Consider the following 18,195-nt stretch of genomic DNA (forward strand, 5'->3'; position numbering starts at 1 on the left):
CCCCACTCCAGGGGAAGGAAACTGCAAAATCCCCATTCCCTCCCCACTCCAGGGGAAGGAAACTGCAAAATCCTCATTCCCTCCCCACTCCAGGGGAAGGATACTGCAAAATCCCCATTCCCTCCCCACTCCAGGGGAAGGATACTGCAAAATCCCCATTCCCTCCCCACTCCAGGGGAAGGATGCTGCAAAATCTCCATTCCTTCCCCACTCCAGGGGAAGGAAACTGCAAAATCCTCATTCCCTCTCCACTCCAGGGGAAGGAAACTGCAGAATCCCCATTCCCTCCCCACTCCAGGGGAAGGAAACTGCAGAATCCCCATTCCCTCCCCACTCCAGAGGAAGGATACTGCAAAATCCCCATTCCCTCTCCACTCCAGGGGAAGGAAACTGCAGAATCCCCATTCCCTCCCCACTCCAGAGGAAGGATACTGCAAAATCCCCATTCCCTCCCCACTCCAGGGGAAGGATACTGTAAAATCCCTATTCCCTTCACACTCCAGGGGAAGGATACTGCAAAATCCCCCTTCCCACCTCACTCTGGGGCCAGCCAGAGGTGGTATTTGCCAGTTCTCTGAACTATTCACAATTTCCGTTACCGGTTCTCCAGAACCTGTCAGAACCTGCTGAATTTTATCCCTGGTCTAACCCCTTCCTCAAGCAGGAAACCCTATACTAATGCTGGCAAACCTTTTTGGCACCAAATGTCGAAACAAGGGCATATGGGGGGGTAGAGCACCAAAACCTGGAAGAACAGCTCCTCGGGGTCCTCCCATGGGAGCTCTGTGAACCAGAAGAGGAGTTCCCTGGTGGGTGTGCGCGTGTCGGGAAGCTAAGCTTCCAGTTTCCGGCGTCCTCATCAGAGGTGGGTTTAGTTTAGTTTAATTAGTTTAGTTTAATAAGATTTGTATGCCGCCCACTCCCTTGGGACTCTGGGCAGCTGACAGGCAAGGTAAAAAGAAACATATTAAAAATTAAAACTAAAAAGATACAATTATTAAAATTCCACATCATGCATTTGTCAGTGGTGGGAGGCTCCGCCCACCTGCCAGGACGCTTCTGCGCATGCATGCTCACGAGCACGAGTGAACCAGTAGTAAACCAGCTAGTAACCCACCACTGATCCGCATCTGTGCCAGTCACCTGGTCTTCCGATTTCTGGCATACATGCAAGCGTGAAAACCAGGTGGCCGGCCCGCATGTGTGCGCCAGGGAGTTGGTTTTCTGCTTTCCAGCACTCCCGTGCATGCGAAGACCAGCTGCGCATGCAAATCCGGAAGAGCAACGGGCGGCAGCTGGCATGCCTGGAGAGATGGCTCTATGTGCCACTTCCGGCACGCGTGCCATCGGTCCTAGACCGATTTCGCTTCTCATCCCAGAAGCTTCTTCAGAACTGAAGACTGCAGTTGCCTTTTGAGAAAGCGCTTTTGGGACAACCAGGACCTGGATGAATGAGAATCTCCAGAGAGACATTGGTCTCAAAACCACCAGAGTTTTATCGGCCACCAGCAGCACAAACCACACCGCAGTTACCGCTTATCCACGCTCACAGTATTTCCCCTTTTTTTGGCTTCCCAACAAGCTGACGTAGCAAAAGTTGGCTGCCCAGCCAACCCTAAAATATCCCAACAGCCTGCGTTTCTGGCTCGGGTGGCATCTATTGAAAAAGGACCATCCAGAGCCTGGAGAAACATCTGGCCGTTGGTACAACCTTGCCTTAAAGGTGGTGAAATGTCTATGGAGGTTCGAAGTCTTCCTTGTTTTTCTTTGAAGAGGTTTCTCTTCTCATCCAAGAAGCTTCTTCAGCTCTGACTGGATGGTGGGGAATGGAAGGATTTATATTCCTTGCAAGCAGCCGGTCATTTGCATCCTTTTAGAGGGTCCTTGAGGCCACTTGGAGGTTTATCTCTGTCCTCAGGGTCACCTGAGTGGTGCAAATGGGTATGGAGCCTTCTGGGAAAATTGGAAGGGCTGGAGATAGATGACATTGTATCCCTCCCCCTCTGTTGACAGAGAGCTGTTCAGTTTTGACATAGATGGCCTCTCTTGACATAGATGGACAGTTCCAAGGAAGCTCCACACCCATTTGCACCAGTCAGGTGACACCCCTCCCTCCAGGACAGAGATAAACCTCCAGGTGGCCTCACGGTGGAAAGAAGTCGTCATTTCAGGGTAACAGAACAACAGAGTTGGAAGGGACCTTGGAGGTCTTCTAGTCCAACCTCCTGCCCAAGCAGAACACCTGGCCTATACCATTTTGGACAAATGGCTGTCCAATCTCTACTTAAGGACCCACAATTTCTGAAGGCAACCCATTCCATGGATTTACTGTTCTCACTGCCAGGAGATTTCTCCTCAATTCTAGGATCTTTCTGCTGTGGTCAAGTGTGCGGCTCAGCCATCCTTACTGATTCAAAGCTGTTTTTCTATCCTCTGTATCCCATCCATCATCATCATCATCATCCGAAAAAGGGGATTGCATGACTCCAGAACACTGCGACTTTCATAACTACGGTATGAACCAATTGCCAAGTGCTCAAATTTTGATCACGTGGCCACAGGGATGGTGCAACGGTCGTAAGGGCGAAAAACCATCCTAAATCACTTTTTTTTCAGTGCTGTTGTAACTTCAAACAGTTCCTAAATTGAGGACTACCTGTATATTGACAAGGATAACCCCCAGCCCCATGTTCTCTTAGGGCTTAAGGCTTATTGAGCAGGAAGAAACCCACCCCCAGCAATTTCAGATCTTACAACTCTCTTTCTCTCTCTCTTTCTGTCTGTCTGTCTGTCTCTCTCTCTCTCTCTCTCTCTCTCTTTGTCTCTCTGTCTCTCTCTCTCTCACACTCACTCACTCTCTCTTTTTCTGTCTCTCTGTGTCTCTTTGTCCCTCTGTCTGTCTGTCTGTCTCTCTCTCTCACTCTGTCTCTGTCTCTCTCCCTGTGTCTCTCTTCCACTCACTCACTCTCTGTCTCTGTCTCTCTTTCTGTCTCTCTGTGTCTCTTTGTCCCCCCCTCTCTCACTCTGTCTCTCTCTCTCTGTCTCTTTCTCTCTCACTCGCTCTGTCTCTCTGTCTTTCTCCCTGTGTTTCTCTCTCACTCACTCACTCTGTCTCTCTGTCTCTCTCTCTGTCTCACTCTCTCTCTGTCTCTCTGTGACTCTTTGTCCCTCTGTCTGCCTGCCTGTCTGTCTCTCTCTGTCTCTCTCACTCTGTGTGTGTGTCTCTCTCTGTCTCTTTCTCTCTCACTCACTCTGTCTCTGTCTCTCTGTGACTCTTTGTCCCTCTGTCTGCCTGCCTGTCTGTCTCTCTCTGTCTCTCTCACTCTGTGTGTGTGTCTCTCCCTGTCTCTCTCTCACTCACTCACTCTGTCTCTCTCTCTCTCTCTCTCTCTCTCTTTGTCTCTCACTCACTCTGTCTCTCTCACTCTCTGTGTGTCTCTCTGTCTCTTTCTCTCTCACTCACTCTGTCTCTGTCTCTCTCTCTCTTTGTGTGTCTCTCTCTCACTCTCTCTGTCTCACTCTGCCTCTCTCTCTCTTTTTCAAACAAGAGAGCTTAGAAGTCTCTGTGCCGGCGTTCTCTGTGGAAAATAAGCTTTACTTCCTATAATTAAAAAGCAGCTTTAGCTAAGGCCAACATCTCTGGTTTCGTACACTGGATCTCATGTTCACACCTTGGGAATAAATAGGTGCTGCTCAGACGACGGAAAGGGCTGGGAAACTCTCAGTGTCGTTCCTTTTAGAGGGCTCTCTTCCGTTTAAAACACCTTTGTTCCGCCAACAAGCTAAGTTTCACAGAAGTCGATGAATTGGACCGTTTTGCAAAGTCCTCCAGCCCTGGGGGGAGCATCTGTTGGCTCCCAAAAGTCAGGATAAATGTATAGGCCTGTGATGGTGAACCTATGGCACACAGAGCCTTCTCTGTGGGCATGTGCGCTGTTGGCAGCTGCTCTTCTGGTGGAAAACAGTCTGACGACAGCCCGAAAAATTGCCAAAAAACAGAGCATTTGGGGGGCATTTTTCAGGACGTTTTTGCATGCTGGCCAGCTGGTCTTTGTGGGCACCGGAGCTCTGGAAAATGGCCTAAAATCTGCCTGTTTTTTACTATTTTTCAGGCTGTTTTCAGGTCATTTTGGGGGCCAGAACACCGCCTGAAAACGGCCTGAAAACCAGCCAAAAAACAGGCATGCGCACACCAGCCAGCTGGTCTTGAGATTTCCGGCACTCCAGCACCCGCGCATGCATGGATGGATGGATGTTCCAGATTGAGCACTCGGTGCCGAAAAGGTTCTCCATCAATGGTGTAGGCCAGTTACTTAAACTTGTTTTTATCTAAAATCATATATATATGTGTGTGTGTGTGTGTGTGTTATTTGTGCTGATAAATAAATAAAGGGAGACTAGTATAGATCTATTTCAAGCTATTTAGCTCTCATCAGCTAGCCATACCCTTACTGGGATTCGAACCTGTGCTGTATCAGCACAAATAAAACACAAATATAACAAAGGCAACAGTAAAAATATTGGGTTTCTGTCGTGATGGACTCTTGTGACGAGCCGATTGACAGATGATGGAAGCAGTTAGCTTCCTCCCATAATTCAAGCTATTTAGCTCTCATCAGCTAGCCATACCCTTGCTGGGAATCGAACCTGTGCTCTATTGCCTCTTAGGCAGATGTGTTAACCATTGAGCTACAGGGCTCGACTCCTTATTATATATATAATTTTCCATTTTCATAGCATATAATCACCTGTATACTATTACATAGTCAATATCATGTTGTATTATTAAGTAATTACATCAATTCATCTTACCATCAACTACCAAAGAAAGAAAGAAAAAAGAAAAACTCCAAACTACTCAAAATTTCTGCTACCGGTTCTCCCGAACCGGACAGAACCTGCTGGATTTCACCCCCAGTATGTTACCCCCAATGTTACCAGAAAAGAAGCTACTCAAGATTAGGTTGACAACTCTTAATGCCTTTTGGGCAACGTTGTTACAGTGGCACTTAGTTCATTAGATACGAGTACTCCAAGGTCCTTGACAGAGTGAGGTTTGTCTACAACAGTGGTAGTCAACCTGGTCCCTACCACCCACTAGTGGGCGTTCCAGCTTTCGTGGTGGGCGGTAGGGGTTTTGTCCGATACTGGAGAACTTTCCTTTTAAAAAAAATTTAATTGACTTTTAAAAGAGCCGAGATGGCGCAGTGGTTAGGGTGCAGTACTGCAGGCCACTTCAGCTGACTGTGATCTGCAGTTCAGCGGTTCAAATCTCACCGGCTCAAAGTTGACTCAGCCTTCCATCCTTCCGAGGTGGGTGAAATGAGGACCCAGACTGTAGGGGCAAGTTGCTGACTCAATTTGCTAAAAAAAATCTGTAAACCGCTTAGAGAGGGCTGATAGCCCTATGAAGCGGTATATAAGCCTAATAAATAAATAAATAAATAAATAAATAAATAAAATAAATTCATAGCATTATTTAAAAATTTTCATTAGGTTTTCATAAAATCACCATTACTGTGGAACCGGTGGGCGGTTAGAAAATGTTACTACTAACAGAGATACAAAAGTGGGCGGTAGGTATAAAAAGGTTGACTACCCCTGGTCTACAAGATTGTGTACCCCCCCCCCCCCCAGCTTGTATGTTGTGTTCCGATTTTGTGTTCTTATTGCTGGTATAGGCTGCAATTCTTTCGGAAGGGAAGTTTTGCAACTCAAAAGCTGGGATAAAGAAATGCGTAGGTGTCAAAGAGGAATCCTAGACTTCTGTTTTGGGAATTCTAGTTCTCTTGTGGGCGTGGGAAACTGGATGGTAATGGGGGCGGGAGGGAATCTTTTCTTCCTTTATGGCAGCCCCTTTGGAAAAACCACCCAGGTTCAGGAAATGCCTTCTCTTTCTTCATGTGGAAACTTTTCAGCGCACCCACGCTCTGTCTTCTCAAATTGTCTTCTTCCGACTGAGCATCCTGGCTCCCTCCCCCTCCCCCATTTGTATGACTTTGTCTTTTCATGCGCCTGATCAACCTTGCCTGGATGTTCTGGACTTGTGCCAAGTTTCAAAACTGAAACTCTAATCTACCTCTTCATTCAAGAAAGTAAAGACTCCTGCAGTTTTTCTTTCTTTCTCTTTCTTTCTTTCTCTTTCTTTCTTTCTCTTTTTCTCATTCTTTCTTTTTCATTTTCATTTTTTCTTTTCTCTTTTCCTTTCTCTGTGTCTCTCTCTCTTCTGTCTCTTCCTTCCTCCATTCTTCCACTTTCCTTTCTTCACTATTTTTCTTCTTTCAATTTGGATTTTCTTTCTTCCCTCCCTCTCTCTCCTTCCTTTCTCCACCTCTCCTATTTTTCTCCTTCCTTTCACCTCTTCTGTTTCTCCTCTTTCTCTCTCTTTCCTTCTTTCTCTGTTTCTCTTACTTTCTTCCATCTTTCTTTTCCTCCCTCTCTCCCCCCTCTCAGCCCCTCTTTTTCTGTCTTCTTCCTTTCTTCCCTCTCTCTCCATTCCCTCTTTCTCTCCTTCCTTCCTTCCTATCTACCATCCTACCTACCTTCCTTCCCATCTTCCCTCCCTCCCTCTTTGTTTCCTTCCTTCCTCTCCTTCCTTTCTTCTCTTCCTTTCTTCTCTTCCGTTCCCTCTTTCTCTCTCTTTCCTTCTTTCTCTGTTTCTCTTTCTTTCTTCCATCCTTCTTTCCCTCCCTCCTCCCCCCTCTCAGCCCCGCTTTTTCTGTCTTCTTCCTTTCTTCCCTCTCTATTCCCTCTTTCTCTCCTTCCTTCCTTCCTATCTACCATGCTACCTACCTTCCTTCCCATCTTCCCTCCCTCCCTCTTTGCTTCCTTCCTTCCTCTCCTTCCTTTCTTCTCTTCCGTTCCCTCTTTCTCTCTCTTTCCTTCTTTCTCTGTTTCTCTTACTTTCTTCCATCCTTCTTTCCCTTCCACCCTCCCTCCTCTCAGTCCCTTTTTCTCCTTCCTTCTTCCCTCCCTCCCTCCCTCTGAACAGTTCAGCATGATTCCAAAATACTACCCACCTACATTACAATCATACATATAGCCATGGAACTGGGTGATTGGGTCTGCTAATTTGGTATCATCCACAACTGGTGTTTGGCTGGGGATTATGGAATGGCATTCAACACACACACACACACATTTGGAAGCCACAAAGCTGGACATCATTGGTATGTTTTAGCACAGGATCATAAACAAGCAATCCTTCTTTTTTTCCTTGGGAATTTGGGCAGGTGCAAATGGAAAAGCTAACTCAAGCATGATGCCCTTAAAGTCACGAGTTCCGAAAGATTTTTGTGACTTTGTGTTAATAATCTCCTACCTTTAAAAAAAAAAACCACCTCACCAACGCATTCCCCCGCTTGTTTTTAAAATAGGGAAGATCCCTGTTCTAGGATTAGCGGCAAATGGCTATCCAGCTGCACAAGTTAAAGAAGAAAAAGAAGAAAAAAATATCTAAAAAGAGAGTCGGGCAGCCTCCAATTTTTTTAAAAAAAATAAGACACACACCCTTTCGTTTTCAATTTTCTCTCTTTGAAGTTTGTCACTCATGCAGATTCGCAAGTAGCTGATGCAAGCTGCTTAGGAGGCAGAAAAACAAATTCTCTAAATCTCAGTATTACTAAGAGCAAAGAGGAAGCCCTTTAACAGAATAGCAGAGTTGGAAGGGGCCTCGGAGGTCTTCTAGTCCAACCCTCGGCTCAGGCAGGTACCCATGGAATCCTTGAGTATTAATTGATAGAGGAGTTAAAGAAATTAATTGAGTGAGCAAGAATTTGTCTGCAACTTGCAGACACACAACTAATCAGTGTTAGTATTCAGCTGGTTTGAACTGGTTTGGGTGAATTGTAGCTTCCTGCAATAACACCAGCGGAACTACAAAAATTTGCACTACAGACCTGACCATCGAAAGTACCTGATTATGGATGAAACATGTAACAGTGATACCCATTGTCATCGGGGCACGTGGCACCCTGTCCAAGAATTTTACAAGATACAGCCACAAATTGCAGCTTCCTGCAGTAACACCAGCGGAACTGCAAAAAACTGTGCTACTCGGAACATTTTATATTTTAAGAAGGTCCTTGGTTGATACCTAGGGATGCTGGCAGCAAACCGTATCACCCATTAGCACCAGTCACTGGTATTTGTGATGCACTTTTGAATGTTCAGTTGGCTGAGTTTCATGCTTAATGAATAAAGTACATAATAATGGAATATGTATCACGCTTTACATCCATGATGTGACATTGACAGGTTGTTTCTGCCATGAAAAATAGGGGGCAGGGGACTATTGCACATTCATCAAACTGTAGAAGAAGAAAAATGTACCATGTCCAAGAATTTTATAAGATACATCAACGAATTGCAGTTTTCTGCAATAACACCAGCGGAACTGCAAAAAACTGTGCTACTCGGAACATCTTATGTGTTAAGAAGGTCCTTGGTTGATACTTAGGATGCTGGCAGCAAATCGTATCAACTATTAGCTCCAGTCACTGGTAATTGTGATGCACTTTTGAATGTTCAGTTGGCTGAGTTTCATGTTTAATGAATAAAGTATATAATAAAATAATTTTAAGAAGGTCCTTGGTTGATACCTAGGACACTGGCAGCAAATCGTATCAACTATTAGCTCCAGTCACTGGTAATTGTGATGCACTTTTGAATGTTCAGTTGGCTGAGTTTCATGTTTAATGAATAAAGTATATAATAAAATAATTTTAAGAAGGTACTTGGTTGATACCTAGGACACTGGCAGCAAACCGTATATCAACCATTAACACCAGGCAGTGGAATTTGTAATGCATTTTTTAAACGTTCAGCTGACTGAGTTTCATGTTTAATGAATAAAAGAAATAACAATAATAATGGTACAAAAAATTACTGAACTGGCCAGTATTTTGAGCAGAGTTTCTTATACACCACCACCCACCCACCCCCATCAGTTACGTCTATACTTTTCAAAAACCAGAGAACAAAATGCATGCAGGAGGATTGTCTCTTTTCTTTTGTTTTATTCAATTTCCTGGAACTTTGACAAGGCGTTTCCTGGCCTAACCACTTCCACAGACTCGGCCGATCTCTTTTCAGCACCAGGGCCTCACAATTCACAAGAGTGTGCAAGACTTACTGAGCAGAAGAGAAAGAGGCCAGCCTGATCAACATTTCAGAGGGGACGTGCGTGCGCACACACACACAGACAGACAGACAGACACACACACACACAAACAAAGACAGACAAGACCCCCATCAGATGAATCAGAAGGTTTGCTCTCCGTCTCTAATCTAGCAATATTACAATGTCCTCTTCCTTTTTTTTTCTTTTTGAATGTCTCACTGACTGAAAATCTTTATGAGTCATTATCTTATTCAGAAATTGAATTTTCAACCAGACACAGACCAATACCGAAGCAATTTTGGAAGGCTAGCCAAAAATCTAGACAATGAGGTGTGTGTGTGGGGGGGGGGGGAGAGAAACCAACTCCCCTCAATCTATCTGAGACTTGGGATTTACAAAATGGATCATATCCCTCAAATACCCCTTGAATGAAATTTTACTACTACTATTGCTACTAAAACTGCAGAGAGTATAAAATAAAAATTCTATGTCTTAGTTGAAGACCTATCAAATTCTGTAATATGGTCCCAAAAGGTTAGGAAATCAACCATTATTATTTTTGGGGGGGACAATTAACCTTCTTAGAGGTTTGGTTCAGACAACAGGTTAACTGGGTTAAAATGGCTTAAGGTGCTTTGTTCCCCCATATATTATGGGGAACTAATCATTGCGTTGACTCCTGTCTACAGCAAGCTCAAATGGTCCCAAACCATCTGTAGCAGTCAATCATATATCGTCAATGAGTGACATCCTAGCCCAGTGTTTCTCAACCTTGGCAACTTGAAGATGTCCGGACTTCAACTCCCAGAATTCCCCAGCCAGCATTTGCTGGCTGGGGAATTCTGGGAATTGAAGTCCAGACATCTTCAAGTTGCCAAGGTTGAGAAACACTGTCCTAACCAATCAGAGTTCATTCATTTTTTTAAAACGAATGAAAGAACACTATTTACCTTAATGCAGTGTTTCTCGATCTCACCAGCTTTAAGGTGGGGGTGAACTTCAACTCCCAGAATTCCCTAGCCAGCCAGATCTCCTGGTGATTGGTCCAAAGTCACCCGGCTGGCTTTCATGCCTAAGGGCAGGACTAGAACTCACCGTCTCCTGTTTTCTAGCCTGTTGGTGCCTTAGCCACTAGATCAAACTGGCTCTCTCCTATTTGACAAAATACCATTTTTAAGACCATTTGCCACCTGCCTGCCTCATCACAATGTCAGATTCAACAAAAACACACGTCCCACACAAATCCTTTCTCAGCCTTCCTGAGCAATATGCAGTTTCTTTAATTTTTATTTCCCAATAAATGCCAAATTTGATACGGTTGAATATATGCCGGTTATACATTTAGCAGAGACTTAACACGTTTGTATGTGATATTTTAGCAAAATTGCGTACCTGCACGGCCCCTAAAGATGGATTTCCTGTTGCAATGGGAAAATACGTACTTTAAAGAAAAATTTCCCCTCCCCCAGCGATGAAGGCCCCTAAATTTCCCGAATTCCGGCATTAAACCAGCTTTATCGAGATTTTTTTTTTTTAACCTCTGCCGGATCAGCTAAAATAATCTCTTTTGTAACTTTTAACCCGTTACGGTTTGTACTGAGCTCTGCGAAAGTGGAAACATTCCTTTTTCTACTTCGACAAATCGTTCAGCCGCTGAATTATTTCAAAGGGACGATGCTTTCTCTTCGCTTCAAACCCTACCCCCCACCCCCCACCCCCCATCTTCAGGTTACTAATTTATCAACTGCAGTGATTCACTTAACAACGGTGCCAAGAAAAGGCCGTCAAATGGGGGGTGAACTCACTTTAAAAAATGTCTCACTTAACAACAGAAACTTTGGGCTCGGATTTGGTCGTAAATCTGCATGCATCTCTTTTTCCATCAGTTTTTCATTTGTACACTGTTGGGTATGTTGTATAACGACGTACTTCAAAGACTTTTGCAAGTCTAATTTAACTGATTTCTTTAACTGCCACAAATGAAAAACTCTGTTCTACTGCAGGGGTTCCCAAACTTGGCAACTTTTAAGACTTGTGGACTTCAACTCCCAGAATTCTGGGAGTTGAAGTCCACAAGACTTAAAGTTGCCAAGTTTGGGAACCACTGTTCTACCGGATTATTTAGTGTGTGTGTGTGTGTGAGAGAGAGAGAGAGAGAGAGAGAGAAGGGGGGAGGGAGGGAAGGAGGGAGAGAGAGAGAGAGAGAGAGAAAGAGAGACAGAGAGACTCATCTGGCCTTTAGGCTGGGATCTTAAGACATTCTACTTCCCCTCCCCACCTGAAAGATAGCGAAGGGGTTAACATAGGAGAGATTTCTGTGGGGCAAGCCTGAGGGAGAGAAGTGGATAGGAGAGTCTGATTATAACTACTCATTACATGTTCAAGCTTTTTTAAAAAATATATATTTATTTTCAAAACAAACATACAAATCCTTTTTCTTTACATACTCTAGAACAGTGGTCCCCAACCTTTTTATCGCCGCGGACCAGTCAGCCTTTGATAATTTTACCGTGGCCCGCTGAGCGCGCGCAGGGGTGGGGGGCATTGTTCGCGACAACACATTGATTGTTTATATATCAGATTGTTTTGATTAAACCAAAACTATTTTAAATAAAGATATGAAATTAATCAAGTATTGCATTTATTTTTCAAAATGAATGTACAATTTTTTTATTAAGTTTTGTACCCTATCTTTTCTAACTAACGTTAACTTTAAAAAGATGTTACATCAGACTACAATACAAGTAATTAAATGAAGACTAAAATAAGTGTTTTGGCATATTGAGCTTTTTATATTTCTTTCTTATATTGCTTCCTTAGTTGAGAACTTGCTCCTCAGCTTACTTACGCATTAACTGTTTGTTGCTTTTATGGTTTATTCACTGCTCCATCTTCAGTTTTTTTCACAGGGGGCAGGGCTTCCTTCCTCCCTCCCTCCCTTCCTTCCTTCCCTCCCTCCACTCCTTTGGCCACCAATTTTGATCCAATTCTCTCTCTCACACACATACACACACACACACACACACGTTCTTTGGGGGGGGGGTTGAATTACTCCGCCTCACTGCGCAAAGTCGGCTCAGCATGCGTTCGGCCCCCACTTATGCCGAATCAAATCCGCGGCCGGCGGAACCAGGGGGTTGCATTTCAAAGCCGCCAGTCCTCTTGCTTCTTCTCCTTCACCGGCAAAGCTCCCGCTGGCAGCTCCGCCCATGGCAGCAGCGGTGGTGCCTCCCCCTCCGCTGGGCTCTGGGTTACCCCTGCCGCCGCCTCCACCTCCGCCGCTTTCCTACTAGCTCCCGCGGCCTCAAAAGCACGGCAGAGGAGGAAGGGGGAGGGATAACGCGGGGGCCAGCTCAGGTGCTCCGCGTGGAGGGAGAGGCGCCGCTGCAGGAGCTTTGCTGGTGAAGGAGAAGAAGCAAGAGGACTGGCGGCTCATCAAAACAAGTCTGGGGAGGTCCTTTGCAGGCGGCCAGTTCTAGGCGCCTGCAAAGAACTTCCCCACGTTTGCTTTACAGAAAACTCTGCGCAGCAGATAGAATCTGCTGCGCGGGCTTTTTTTGCGACGTGCGCGAAACCCACCAAGCCACGCTCACTTAGAGGAAACAGTGATCATGGCCCCCGGTCGCTGCGCGGCCCGGTGCCAGGTACTCCACGGCCCGGTACCGGTCCGCGGACCGGGGGTTGGGGACCACTGCTCTAGAACAGTGTTTCTCAACCTTGGCTACTTGAAGATGTCCGGACTTCAACTCCCAGAATTCCCCAGCCAGCATTTGCTGGCTGGGGAATTCTGGGAATTGAAGTCCGGACATCTTCAAGTGGCCAAGGTTGAGAAACACTGCTCTAGAAAGTGTATCAGTCGGTTACAAAAGGCTTTTGTGCATCTCTTCCACCGTCATCAAATATAATTCATATTAACTCTAATATCTTAACCTCGGATATTTATTATATTACCATCATCATACCTCCATTTTTATTTGACTACGATTATTTAAACGTCCTTCATCCTAAAATATACCAAGATTTAATACATAACCACATACTGGCATTCCATTTACTTATTTATAAAATCCTCCATTAACATTAAATCCTTTAACTGTCAATTTATCAACCCCCATCACATCGTTCCGTAGCGAAGCGCGGGTATCCAACCGACTAGTTCATCCATAAATACAGAATGAGATTTCACGGCTGTGCCAACACATGTTTCACCTGAGATCCAGGTTAACACGACACTGGGGCTGTGCACAAGAGGCCCAAGGAAAGACACTCCCTATAAAGGGTGAGTGTGTGATAGTGTGGCCCACACAAATTGCAAAAGAAAACCCGCAGCATGTTCAGGGTGTCAAACTCTTCTCCAAAGCACCTGAGGGCAGGACAAGAAGCAATGGGTGGAAACTAATCAAGGAGGGAAGCAACCTAGAATTGAGAGAAATTTCCTGACAGTTAGAACAATTAACCAGTGGAAGGACTTTCCTCCAGAAGTTGTGAATGCCCCAACACTGGAAGTCTTTAAGAAGATGTTGGATATCCATTTGTCTGAAACGGTATAGGGTTTCCTGCCTAAACTGGGGGTTGGACTAGAAGACCTCCAAGGTCTCTTCCAAGTCTGTTATTCTATTACTCTATCTTGGCCTTTGTCCCCATGTCTAATCTCTTCATTCTCAATCCATCGGAACAGAGCTGTAAGGGATCTTGGAGGTCTTCTAGTCCAACCCCTTGCTCAAGCAGGAGACGATTAAGATGAATAAGGGACCATTAAAGTGATCACTAAGGGTCTTTTAACGCTCCACCAGCCATTAAAATAACAAGGGCCTCCATTCATACCTTGTGAATCGTCGTTTATAACCACAGTTAATCAAGAATAAGCCTCATTTCCTTCATCTCACCCCCCTCTCACCCCCAAGCTCCTTCTTCTCTTATGATGAGGATCAGGACAAAATTTCAGAGCCTAAGACATTATCCAAGGAAGGTTGTGCCAACTTCCAGGAACAAGGAGACACCGAAAACGGCAGCTTCCACCCTCGAAGCAGCTAATAAATGGATAGAATTCAAGAAACCGTCAGCGATGATCAAAATCTCTGGCGAAAAGCGCTGGCTGATTTAAAAGCACCCACGAACACCAACCAGCGATCAGAAAACAGGATGAAAACTCTTTCATTTCGTAACCCGTAGACCAGGCGACCTTAAACACTCAAAGAGCCACAAAAATCCTAACCTGAAGCCCTCGGTTCAATTCTGGAGCTGACTGGAAGTCCAGTTCCCCATAGAGTCTCCTCCTAACGTGGCGTCCTTTTTCCTCCACCTGCAGCTAACCAAAAGCCCCATCAATTGTGGAGCTGAACGGTGGCAGGGAGCTGCAGCAGAGCAATGGACGAGCCACCTGTGGCGCCAAAGCCACAGGTGGCTGACCCCCTAACTTAGACACACTTCCCCATAGTTTTCAACAGGGGCCATCCTAGACTAAGCCAAGTCTAAAAACGCCTTGGCACTTAACACATATATTATGCACAAGAGGCAATCGACAAGCCAAAAGGAAATAAAAAGACCAAAACATTTCCCCACCAGCAATCAGAACCAAGATGAACGTAGATTTAACTCCAAGATTAGACCAGCAATGAAGAAGAAGTAAACCATACATCCCGAGCAAGGAAAGCAACTACTACGAAGAGAAGATCAACTAAGATGATTAAAGGCCTGGAGACTAAAACGTACGAAGAACAGTTGGAAGATTTGGGTATGGCTAGTCTAGAGGAAAAAAAAGGACTAGGGGGGACATGATAGCAGCATTCCAGTATTTGAAGGGCTGCCCCAAAGAAGAAGGGGGTCAGCTTATTCTCCAAAGCACCAGAAGGCAAGATAAGAAACAACGGAGGGAAACTAATCAAGGAGAGAAGCAATTTGGAATTGAGGAGAAACTTCTAAACAGCAAGGACAATTAACCAGTAGAACAGCCTGCCTCCAGAGGTTGGGGCTGCTTCATCACTGAAGGTTTTTAAAAAGAGACTGGACAATCACTTTGTCTGAAATGGTGCAAGGTCTCCTGCTTGAGCAGGGGGTTGGACTAGAAGACCTCCAAGGTCCCTTCCAGCTCGATTCTACTCCAAACTGCCAAATGGCCCAACCAAAGAACCTCTAAGACTACCCCCATCTACACCAACAGGACAAGCCACTAGCACAGGGGTCCCCAAAACTTGGCAACTTTAAGACTTGTGGACTTCAACTCCCAGAATTTTGGCTGGATAATTCTGGGAGTTGAAGTCCACAAGTCTTAAAGTTGCCAAGTTTGAAGATCTCTGCACTAAAAATATAAACTGGCTGGAGAATTCTGGGAGTTGAAGTCCACAAGTCTTAAAGTTGCCAAGTTTGAAGATCTCTGCACTAAGAATATAAACTGGCTGGAGAATTCTGGGAGTTGAAGTCCACAAGTCTTAAAGTTGCCAAGTTTGAAGATCTCTGCACTAAAAATATAAACTGGCTGGAGAATTCTGGGAGTTGAAGTCCACAAGTCTTAAAGTTGCCAAGTTTGAAGATCTCTGCACTAAGAATATAAACTGGCTGGAGAATTGTGGGAGTTGAAGTCCACAAGTCTTAAAGTTGCCAAGTTTGAAGATCTCTGCACTAAAAATATAAACTGGCTGGAGAATTCTGGGAGTTGAAGTTCACAAGTCTTAAAGTTGCCAAGTTTGAAGATCTCTGCACTAAGAATATAAACTGGCTGGAGAATTCTGGGAGTTGAAGTCCACAAGTCTTAAAGTTGCCAAGTTTGAAGATCTCTGCACTAAGAATATAAACTGGCTGGAGAATTCTGGGAGTTGAAGTCCACAAGTCTTAAAGTTGCCAAGTTTGAAGACCTATGCACTAAAATATACACTGGGGGGGATAACCCGCTTGCCTACTAACACTGATGATATTACCTAACTGGGTCATGAAACGTCTGCTGGGGGAAAAGAACTAAGCTGAGAGAGACCCTTGATTTGAAAACTGGCAACCTTTCCTCTGAGTATCAAGCCATCCAGGACTGGTTCGCGTCCAGGCAGCCTCACTAAAGAAGGTAAACCTTGATTCCAACGGGTTGTAACCTGGTTTGAGGTGGGAGAGTTGCTTCCTCCCGACCCCCAGCTCCAAGCTCTGCTCCTCTGGCTTTTCCCCCCCTTGGAGGTAGGACAAAGTAAGGTCGGGGAAGGGAAACTGCCCACCAGCGCAGCCGTAGCAAGCGGCAGCAGCAACTCCGAGTAGGACGCCGGAATCGCGGAGTGGAAAGCGGCAGCGGGAGTTTCCACCCTCGGCGCTAGCAGCGTCCTGGGGTCGCTGGGGGGTTCCAGCCCCGGTCTTCGGGCCCCTTACCTGCTCGTCGCCCGGCCGAGCTCCTGTGCTCCTCGCCCGGTCCGTCTCGGTCAGCCTGTCCCGGCGGCTCCGTCCAGCAGCGGCTCCTCTTGCGGCGGCGGCAGCTGCTGCTCTCCGTCACCCGAACCAGCCGGTCGCCCCCGCGCCCGCCGCAACCGCTTCGCTGCTGTCGCCGCCTCCGCTGGCAGGGACGGCGCTGCAGAGGAGCTGGTCCCGGCTGGCCCCCCGAAGGAAGGAAGGAAGGAGACTCGGAGAAGGAGGAGAGAAAGAAGGGAGAAGAACAAGGAAGGAAGGAGGCGTGGAGAAGGAGAGATAGAAGGAAGGAAGGAGAAGAAGGAAGAAGGAGGGAGGGAGGAAGGAAGGAGGCTCGGAGAAGGAGGAGAGAGAGAAGGGAGAAGAACAAGGAAGGAAGGAGGCGTGGAGAAGGAGAGATAGAAGGAAGGAAGGAGAAGAAGGAAGAAGGAGGGAGGGAGGAAGGAAGGAGGCTCGGAGAAGGAGGAGAGAGAGAAGGGAGAAGAACAAGGAAGGAAGGAGGCGTGGAGAAGGAGAGATAGAAGGAAGGAAGGAGAAGAAGGAAGAAGGAGGGAGGGAGGAAGGAAGGAGGCTCGGAGAAGGAGGAGAGAGAGAAGGGAGAAGAACAAGGAAGGAAGGAGGCGTGGAGAAGGAGAGATAGAAGGAAGGAAGGAGAAGAAGGAAGAAGGAGGGAGGGAGGAAGGAAGGAGGCTCGGAGAAGGAGGAGAGAGAGAAGGGAGAAGAACAAGGAAGGAAGGAGGCGTGGAGAAGGAGAGATAGAAGGAAGGAAGGAGAAGAAGGAAGAAGAAGGAGGGAGGGAGGAAGGAAGGAGGCTCGGAGAAGGAGGAGAGAGAGAAGGGAGAAGAACAAGGACAAAAGGAAGGAAGGAAGAAAGGAGAAGGAGGAGAGAAAGAAGGGAGAAGGACAAGGAAGGAAGGAGGCTCAGAGAAGAAGAGATAGAAGGAGGGAGGGAGGGAAGAAGGAAGGAAGGAAGGAAGGAAGAAGGAAGGAAGGAAGGAGGCTCGGAGAAGGAGGAGAGAAAGAAGGGAAAAGGGCCAGGACAAAAGAAAGGAAGGAAGGAAGGGGAATTGAAGAAGGAGAGATAGAAGGAAGGAAAGAGAAGGAGGAAGAAGAAGGAGGGAGGAAAGAAGGAAGGAAGAAGGCTCGGAGAAGGAGGAGAAAAAGAAGGGAGATGGATAAAGACGGAAGGAAGGAAGATGGGAAGGAAGTAAGAAAGTAAGGACTGGGACTCAGAGAAGGATAGATAAACGGAAGGAAGGAGAAGAAAAAGGAGGAAGGAAGGAGGCTCTGAGAAGGAGATATAGAAGGGAGGGAGGGAGGGAAGAGAAGAAGGACAAAGAGAAGGAAGGAAGAGAGGAAGGAAGCTCTGAGAAGGAGGAGAGAAAGAAGGGAGTAAGACAAGGACAAAAGGAAGGAAGAGAGATAAAAGGAAGGAAGGAAGGAAAGAAGGAAGGGGACTTGGAGAAGGAGAAATAGAAGGAAGGAAGGGATGGAGGGAGGGAGGAAGGAAGGAGAAGAAGGACAGAAGGAAGGAAGGAAGGAGGCTCTGAAAAGGAGAGAAAGAAGGGAGAAGGACAAAAGGAAGGAAGGGGGCTCTGAGAAGGAGAGATAGAAGAAAGAAAGGGACGGAGAAGGCAAGAAGGAAGGACAAGGAAGAAGGACAAAGGGAAAGAAGGAAGGAAGATTATCCAGGAAGA

At 46.1% G+C, this 18,195-nt stretch overlaps 1 protein-coding gene across 1 annotated transcript in view; it reads right to left on the reverse strand.

The window, feature by feature from the left end:
- The window catches only part of PRKCQ (protein kinase C theta), a 48,136-nt gene extending 31,398 nt beyond the window's left edge, over window positions 1-16,738 (reverse strand). Inside the window, exon 1 of the mRNA XM_032220523.1 lies at window positions 16,466-16,738. The gene's annotated coding sequence lies outside the window, so the exon portion shown is untranslated. The remainder of the gene's footprint in view (window positions 1-16,465) is intronic.
- Between the last annotated feature and the right edge of the window lie 1,457 nt (window positions 16,739-18,195).

The sequence above is a fragment of the Thamnophis elegans genome, chromosome 7 (genome assembly GCF_009769535.1).
Source record: "Thamnophis elegans isolate rThaEle1 chromosome 7, rThaEle1.pri, whole genome shotgun sequence".
Taxonomy (NCBI): Eukaryota; Metazoa; Chordata; class Lepidosauria; order Squamata; family Colubridae; genus Thamnophis; species Thamnophis elegans.